This window comes from Pocillopora verrucosa, chromosome 3 (genome assembly GCF_036669915.1).
Source record: "Pocillopora verrucosa isolate sample1 chromosome 3, ASM3666991v2, whole genome shotgun sequence".
NCBI classification, from domain to species: domain Eukaryota; kingdom Metazoa; phylum Cnidaria; class Anthozoa; order Scleractinia; family Pocilloporidae; genus Pocillopora; species Pocillopora verrucosa.
Window position 1 is genome coordinate 7475760 of NC_089314.1, and position 9749 is coordinate 7485508.

The 9749-nt window shown below is 40.5% G+C and overlaps 1 pseudogene; it reads left to right on the forward strand.

The window, feature by feature from the left end:
- Positions 1 to 9302, forward strand: part of LOC131770363 (guanylate-binding protein 7-like) — a 36071-nt pseudogene extending 26769 nt beyond the window's left edge.
- The last annotated feature ends 447 nt before the right edge of the window (positions 9303 to 9749 follow it).

Consider the following 9749-nt stretch of genomic DNA (forward strand, 5'->3'; position numbering starts at 1 on the left):
AAGCAGTGTAAAAGAAACCTGTTTGGTATGTTGTCCTTGTTAAGTAGATCAAGGAATAGTTAGAAAAGTTGTCCAAGGTATGTCGTATGTTACGGGCGAATAAATGGGTGTTTTTATAAAGGTTTCAAAACATTGCTGTTTTTCTTAGTTTTGTAGTCATTCCGGCTCAAGTGCAGTCACCTGTACAATCATCAGCATTTCCGTCAGGAGTAGAGGCAGGAGGATTTCTCTGGAATCGAAACCAATCACTTCTGGAGTTTGCCGTTGTTCCTTTTTCATTTCCTCTGAGCTCAATTCCCTTAGAGTAGATGAAATTGCTGCACCCATGCTTGCTTTACCAACTAGCTTGCAATCGATTCACCTCGCGCGGGAACCTGAAAACAGCGTAAAAGCTGCGTGAAAGGCCATCACTTTATCCCTTTTTCTTTCACTTCCAAACTTCTAGGAGCACCGGAAGGTGCACTGAAAAAAATCTCGGTATTTTCTTCTGGTTTATAAATAACATTTTCGATTAGTTACGATGAGTGGTAAGTTCACATACACAAAGGTAATTTATGTTCTTTCCTTCTTCCGCGGGCGTAGCGGACCGCGTTCTCTATTTTGAGCACGCGCAGAAGTCAACCGGAAGCAATAACTTAACAATGTAGACATGCGGAATCCAACGATTTCTGAGATAAAAATTCGATACTCCCAGAGGTCATTATTTGGCGTTTATTATTTTATTACTATTATTTTTTCCTACTTTTCTCACGCTGCTCAAGTCTATGTTTGTTTGAGTGCCTGCTATTGTTGTTGTTGTTTTATGTGTGTGTGTCCTTTCCTTTTTAACCTGAAATATCTTGCTCCTAAATTACTCCCTGAAACTGATACCTCACCTTCGTCAAATATGATGAGCCTGTATATGTAAAAATAAATAAATAATTAAAAAAAAACCATTCTGTGACTCCTTGAGGACGTGTTCTATGTTGCGTGATAGTGCTGAGTCACTAAATTGATGTCTAGATTGATTAAACTTCACTGACATATGTTATAAGCTCTCCAATTAGGAAAAGCGTGTGATTCTGTAAAGTTATTTCCGTTTTGGTATTCATCAAGATCTGCCCACTGTACCAGATATGAGGTTCACCTTCGCCTGCTGTGCTTCGCTTTGCAGTATCTCACATCAGTTAGTCTATAAAACATGCATGAACGTCTGAACTATTCTGTTGGGTGAAATGTACCAAGTGGGGCTACCTCATGATAAGAGAAGGAAAATTATTCGAGCGACAGGATTATAATTACAGACCGAATTGGATAACACGTAGTCTCATTACCAATTAATCATAAAAATTACAATTTCCAACAAAATTACTTCTGTCTTCTAAAATGTTGTCACTGTGATTGAAACCAAGGTTGTGATTGGTTGATTTAAACTACAACTTTGAATGTGATTAGCTTATTGAACTGTCCGATGACAAACTGTCTGATAATAGCTTGGCAAGTGAATTGATGGAAAACAGGAGTTTTTTAAACCAATCACAATCGAGGGGGTTTCTATAACTACAGTGGACAAAAACGCGTTCAGCGAATGAAAGGCCTTTTATTTGCTAATAAAATGCAATCGCGTGAGTTCTCTTCGCCTTGTGCAACGACAAACTTAATGGTCACAGCATATAAAAACCTTAAAATGTCCCTTGCAGTCAAGCAACTTCTCCCTGGAAGCCATCTTTATTAGTGAATTTTCATCCAAAAAGGACAAGTTTTGCATTGATTTTATCGGTAAACCATTAGCTTATTTGTCGACTATAGCTTTCCTTTGGGCCTTAGGCACTTTCTGCGACAGAACGGGATTGAAAAAAAAATCTACTTTTGTCAGTCAGATCGATTTCGCTTATTCTTTCATTTGACTTCAATGGATCACAAAATTAGTTTGTACACTATAATTGTAACTCCATTTGATGAGAAGGATGATGTCTTTAGTTCAAATCAAAGCTGGCCGATAAACAATAAAAATTTTTATTCAAAGAGATTTGAACACTTAGTCCGTGGAGCCGACAAAAATACCTTTATCTCGCTATTATTTTGTCAAGTCTATTAATAGACTTGTAGGTAAGTGGCTGACTCTTCTTCTTACCGACGACTATTTCAACCTACCCTTTACTCGAAGTTATGGAGCAGTTACTGCTTTTCGGGATGTGCGTAACAAGATAAAGAGCGCTATAAGTAAAGCTCGCAAAGCCTTCATGGAAAAAGGTTTGCTGTCCAGCATATCTAAAGAAGTCTAACGTATGGTTCACCGTGTACTCAGTCCTTATCGCCAGCCTCTAAGGTTCGACCCAGACAAGCTTAATCTTCATTTTGCCTCGACCGCAAAGAGAACGCTTGGTGTTGAATCAACCTCCGTGGACGAATTTTTCCAGCTTATTCGCGGTCTGTCGGACATATACGAGGATGCCTTCCATTTTAAAAATGTCACACATAGAGAAGTGCTGAAAACCCTTAAACAACTAAGGACGGATTGTTCGACAGGACCCGATCAGCTGCCGGCTCGGTTCGTAAAACTGGCTGCCGAACACTTGGTTGGTCCTATCACAGCTATCATCAATAACTGTATTTCGAAGCTGTACTTCCCACACGTCTGGAAAGTAGCGCGTATAAGCCCTACCCCAAAAGTTGACACTCCAGTCACAGTAGACCACCTGCCTCCAGTGTCCATCCTTTCAGTTCTATGAAAGGTGTTTGAAAAATTTGCTGCTTCCTAAATGGCCAATTTCTGTGCCAAAAAAATCTCTCCTTAGAGACACCATCTCGAGCTTCCGTTAGGGACACTCGACTTCTAAGCGGGTTCTCTTGGGCATACGGTACGACTTGTTAAGCGCCACGAAAAAGAGAGAGGTAACTCTCAAAATCATTTGACGCTGTTTGCTTCAAAACGGTGATAACCAAGCTGTACCACTTCTGTTTTCAAAGAGTGTTCTTGAATGGTTGGCTAATTACCAACGCGGCAGGAGACATTATGTTCAGATCGATGACCGCAAGTCGTCACCTATACTATCCGAGTTTGGAATCCCTCAGGGTTCAATTCTCAGACCGATGTTGTTCAATCTCTAAGTCGCGGATCTTCAAGACATCCTCCCACCTGCAGTTAGAAGCCTCCAGTATGCCAACGACACAACAACATACGCCAGCTGTACTGCGTCGCAGATTTCATATCAGGTAGAAAGCATGAATACAAGCCTGGTAAGCCTTAGCAACTGGTCGAATGACTCGAACCTGGCCCTCAATTCTAAAAGACCAAGGCGATGCTAATCTCCTCCTCTCAGATGGCATGTGTGTATTCCCTTGGGAATTTGGAGCTTGTACTTAAGATCTCCGGCACTTCACTTGAACGTTTGGATGTAGCAAAACTCTTAGGAGTACACATCGACTCAAATCTTAAATGGGAATTTCATATAAATTCTATTTTTAAATCCTGCTACGCGACTCTGAGGATTTTAAGGAAAATAAAGAACTTTACTGACTTCAAATTACGCAAACATTTGGGAGAAACACTGATTTTATCTAAGATCAGTTACTGTGATATTGCTTTGATCCTCAACCGAAGTTCCTCACAGCCAGACTACAAAGGCTCTAGTTCGCTATCGCTAGTTTTTTTTAAACTACGTACGTAAACAGTATTATCCACTATTTTAAATCTTGGTTGGCTACCTATTCTGGAGCTTAGGGACTTTTCACTTTTAAAGACTGTCTTCAAAGCACTCTATACTTATAACTGGCCTTCCTACTAAAATCTTCGAGTCGTAAAGCCTTTGAGACATCTTCATTCTGATGTAGCGCCAAGGTTACTTGTTCCACAGATCAAGGCACTTTTCAGCCATGGTCTTTAATGATTTGCTAATCAAAATAAAAAAACTACTCGAACTTCAGGGAAGACTGTAGGCTCTGCAAAACATTTTTGAAAGCGCGTGCTTTGTCTTCCTTGTAAGACCTTTCCTTCTTCAAGCCCGCTTTTGCATTCATTTATTAAATATCCGCAAAAGTGTATAGATTATACAGTAACTTAGTAGTTTTGCAATAAAATTTTCTTGATTATTGTCTAATACATCTAAATTTTTATAGATAGCACTTTTTTAGGACATTCACAGATGAAGAGCCCCATCTTTTTTTGAGGATATACTGTGAAAAAATCATTATTATTTCGAAACACTCACCGACTTACTACCACTACCGAAGCTAAAGACAACGCAATCCTCCTACTACACCGTACATAAATGGCATATTTGAAATCATCTCGCGCATCCACGTCGCTTGCAAACCCATTACTACACTACGTCAGTTACTAACTAACGCCACAGACAAAGACGAACCGAGGAACAGACAGGGAGCCGTTCATAAGATCAGTCGCTCCGACTGCCACGCCTTCTACATCGGTGAGATTGGCAGAAACCTCACAACTGACTGAACACAAGCGAGCGACGAGGAAAGGCGATGTCAACAGTCACATTTCGTAAAAATTTGCCTCCACCACACAACCGAATACGCAAGACAACACTTGGAGGCATGGAAGCGTCGGTCAGCCAGGCCCATGATGCACTTTATTAACTCACGTCATCATCATCTGTTACAGTAATTCTAATAACACGCCAAGGCCGGACACGTAAACCGGAAAAAAACAACTAATAGAAAAATAGGGACCGTGTAACCCCAACCTTGCCATGGCGTCGCCTTTGGGGTTATAAAGCAAAACTAATAAAATAACGTCTAAAAACATGAACATAAGCAGAAAACGAGATGCTTCATAAAATAGCTGAGAAAGAAAGGGACCACCACGGATGGTAACGAGATTAAGGCTAACAGAATAAGTGAAAACTCAACTAAACAAAGCAAGATGATGCGGCGAGGCCGATTGTAGAATGACACGCATAACTAACCGGTCTCTCTTTAAAACCCCCTAACCGCCGTCCCACGCGCGCTACACTAGAACCCAGTTCACCGATCTTTGCCGGCAAAATAATAATTTATGTCAATTCTAATTTACACAAACGTTTGAACGTGTCCTTTAGTAGCATGTCGTAATGATGTGGGATATTGATCGAATGAAGCCTTTAAGTGCTACTGTGGTTCTTTCTTACTTTATTTACTCCGAGCTTTCGCCGTTCTACGGCATCATCAGGGATGAATTCCCGGCTCTATGGGCTTTGCTCATGTACGCCATGAGAAGATAGCAAGGACAAGTAGACGAACGGGTTTCAGCGATTACGACAGCACAGTTTTCTCTTAATGGATCTGTTTTGCTTTTCTCAATAAAAATAGCTACGTAACTAGAAAAGAATTGAACATGCTTAATACAAATGAGACATAATTCTGAACTTCTGAAAAAGCCGGGAAATGCGAGGACGAACATAACTAAGCTTCTTAAATGCAAAATATTGCCAAAGTCAGTCCTTTCAGCAAGTTGCTTGAGATGGGTCACCTCGAGGGGTTCTTTCCTATGAGAGGCTAGTTGGCAAACAAGACGAAGAGCTCCCTTCTTCGCGGAGATAACGGTGGGGTGTAGGGTAGGAGAATCCACTCCTGCAACCTGATGCGGCCACTTGAAAGCGTAAAAAGCGCAGTTGATGGCAGACGCCGACTAATTCCGATTACTGTAGAAGAAACTGCAGTTAGAGAGCACAATCCATGGGACCGACAGGAAAAGTGGGAACGCCCAACACGCCCTTGGCGAACTCTGCCCATATGTTGAAGGCCCTCAAATAGTTTTCCGATGACCCGGACGCCCTCGAAGCAAGCACCGTAAGCTTGAGCTTTCGCCTCGGCTGGTTGACCTGACATTCGTCGGAGCTTTCAGAAGACCAAAACCCAGAGGAGAAGATATCTTAAACAATAAAGTAAGAATATTGGTGAGCTAACCCATATACGGGACCCCCAGGGGATAACAAAAGAGGTCAATACCCGTCCAGGGTATGACGCAAAAAACCCAAACTGCAAGGAAAAAGTTGAGCCCATCCGGGGTATAAAACTCGGGTAACAGAGCCCGTCCGGGGTACGGCAATGACAGCGTCCACGGCATAGGCATATAGGACCCACCCAGGGTCAATAACCAGCCAGAACATTTAAATAATCTAAAGACAGCTTCGTAAGTCTATCAACCTGAAATCCGAATCTTTATTCTGCCCATCAGGGGTACAAGAATAAACCCCACCAAGGGTATAAACATTGAACCCATTTAGGGCGTAATAAAGACGGTAAGGAACAAACAAACCCGTAAACAAAAAAAAAATAAATATGAGCTCTTTGTTGTTGTTCATAATCACGCTGGAAACTTTAGCTCCATCCATAGCCACGCCGAAGGAAAAAACAGAGAGAACTAAACCAAGCAAGATGACGCGGCGAGGCTGACGATAGAATGACACGCATAACTAACCGGCACTATTTCAAACCCCCTAGCCGCGGTCCCACGCGCGCTACACTAGAACCCAGTTCACCGTTGCGTGCCGGCAAAATAATAATTTAGGTTAATTCTAAATTACACAAATGACATAAAGGTTGTGCTTGTTCATCGTGGTAAAGTACAATAATATAAATGTATTATCGTTTGTCCCACGATGTGGTCACTTATAATGTGAATCACGAATGCATACTGCTAGTCTTCATCAGGCGATAAGGTCGACTGGTTTCGGGTCTTCTTAATAAGCAGGATGCTCCGCTGTGATTGTAAATTTTTTTTCACAGCTATGATTAGCGCGTTTCGATCCTCGATGTGCGTGCATTATTCCCAAGGCGGTCCACTTTCTTACGGCTCTCCGGTTGTTGTGTTTTTTGATCGAGGGCATCCACGCTTCATAAATTTCTATTCCATCGTCACTGTTGATATTGTTAGGGTAAACATTAACAGTCACATGTTAACGATCACATTGCTGAACAATACCGACTTACGAACCACGCTTCTGACTGGGACGCTGCGAAATTTATATGCCAAACCTACAGCACCAACTACTTTCAACGACTTACTCTGAAAAGCTGGCTTACTAACTTAGAACAGACTCCCTTCAACAGGTGTCAACCACTACCGGCACCATACAAACGACTCATTCACGACATTAACATTAGAAACGAACCGAACAGAACGACCTAACTTTACTGACTGATCAAGAAGGACCATCAAAATTAAAAATTCAGACCAAAAATGAGACAAATTAACGAGTTAAAAGGTTTCTAATCTGTGCCTTCCTTTTTTTTCAATGACATTAATAGTTTCACGGACAAAAAGAAAATACCAACCGAATTCAGTTCCTTTAATACAAGAACATCGCGATTCTTGGTCTTAGTAACTATTGTGTAGTTACAAGAGAATATAACTTTATAATCTCTTGGTAGTTACCACAAAGAAAACCAACAGACAAAGCAACGATGTAAGCGAAAGTTCTACTTTTATCACAGGAACTTATGACAGAAAAGCAACAATACTTGGGCGTGCTGAAACAATTAAAGGACTTTGGCGAGAACTTGAATCGAGAAATTGCCGCCAAAGCCTATCAAGAGCAAGAGAAGATAAAACTTGAGGTACTGATGACGCAATTTTAATCGACTTATCAATCATATTTCTTTTTAAGGGAAAAAAATTGCGAATGATGAATGGGGAACGGAGAATAGGGAATGAAGAATGGAGAAAGGGGAATTGGGAATAGGGAAGGAGAATAAAAAATAAGGAATGGGAAATGAAATGGAAATTTATTTGTTGACGTTCTGCTCCGTTCCTCGAAGGAACGGAAAAAGATCTATGGAATAATTACTTCTTTTTTTCAACAAACTCAATCAACTTCATATTAAGAGAACAAAAGCTGATTGAAGTTCATGCTTTCTTTTTTCTGTTCTTTGTCAAAAACATTGCTGGATTAACTCAGATGTAATGGCGAGGATATGATTCATTCTTGGTGAGAGGGAAAATTTTTTTTACACGCAATAGAATTTCATCATCTTGCTAGACAAAGGTTAGACTGACGTTAAATTTCATTCTTTCTTAAAGAGAAATACGAACGTTTACAACAAGAAAATCGTCAGCGCCATAAGGAAGTAAGACATTGCGAGTCAATGTCAGTAGCTGAGAAACTGCTCACCTACCCCTCCCCTAACTCAACAACAATCAAAAAATAACAAGTTAGGGCTAATGTTGGGTCAGGGGAGGGGTAGGTGTGCAGTTGATCAGATTCTGACATTGATCTGACATTTTCACAACCACTAAAGAAATCACTCCACGCTTCAAAAATCGTCAAATCTATCATTTGACGATTTCCATTTGTGCAGATCACAAAAAGAGAATAAAAGAACAAAGAGGACCATTGACTGCTTTTTGTGAGTTTTGCCTTCTCAGACGGAAGCGCTAAACATGCACATCTTTGATTCTAGAAAGCACAGACACACGAATTTTATGGCGATGAAATATAGTGAAATCCAATTAAAGACGTAGAAAAGTAAGCCGTTTTAAAAGGTGTGAGCACACTCATTCCAGGGAACTAGGTTTTCTGAGTAACATCCGATTTGGTACCAGGGCAGGTGAAATAAAAACAAAAAAGAGGCTGACATCTTGTCTGAACGAGTCCTGGTGCAAGGGCCGCCCTCTCTGTCTGCTTATTTTCTCTTGGCTCCTTTCGAATATAATTTTGTGATGTGTCAAATTAGATTCATTATTCTTTAATTTTTTTGTTATAAGAATATTGCCTCATAATAACTTTACCTTCAAATTCCTTAAAATATATCTTAAGTTGAATCACGCTAGCAAGAACATATCCCATTGGGTGTTTTCTGTGAAAGATTTTTCGGTATTTTTACCAGAAATTCATTCTGAGTGAATGAGAAATTTGATGATTTTAGCCCAGAGGTGAACAAAAGTAGATGCCATAATATTTTTCATCATGACTCTCCTATAGCTGGCTGACCTGAACTTTTTCCTGTTTGGTAATTACATAGAAATGCTGCAGGCAAAACAGGAGCAAGAAAAAAAGAGACTCCATGAACAGATGGAAGCTGAAGCAGCGGTCCAACGACAACAAATGGAGAACATGGCAAAGGCGAGAATGATGGAAGCTGAAAAACACAGACGAAATTTCATGCAAGAAAACCAGGTACTCAGCCAATGACTTGCACAAATGCAAAAATCAAATGAAAGTATGGAGAAGAAAGCGGAGAGCTTGAGACAACAGCTGCTACTCAATCAGAGCCGACAACGGCAAGTTAAAAAGCCGGGATTCTTTGATAGAGCGCTGCAATTGATACCAGTCTTGGGCGGGGTCGCTAACACCTTATCAAAGTGTAGCGTTATGTAAAGCCTCTAAAGTTATCCCTTATCATGAACACTGGTTCCATTTTAAGTAGTTGCATTGTATCAGCTTCCAGTTAATTATAATTTGCAACGAGTTAACCACCTTAAAGTTATGTAACACGTTTTCTGCCAATGGATATGATGTTGATTTTATACAGAAAGTGAAAATTGTGTGTTGTCCGTGATACCAATTAGGCTGCAAAACAACTTGAATGTGATCTAAAATATTATAATTTGAAAAAAGAAACCAATCGGGTCTTCTGATTATTTAATAGCTAGCGCAAAGAAAATCCCCTTTACGAGGAGTTAAGCCCGAAACCTAACAAACCATCGTAGGCTCTGTGTACGACAAATTTGATAAGGGTTGAGATATCAAGTTTGTTTTAGTGTGCTCTAGCGGAAGAGAAGTGGGAAAGGAAGGGGCAAACGACGAAAAAGGAGACCTGTTGCA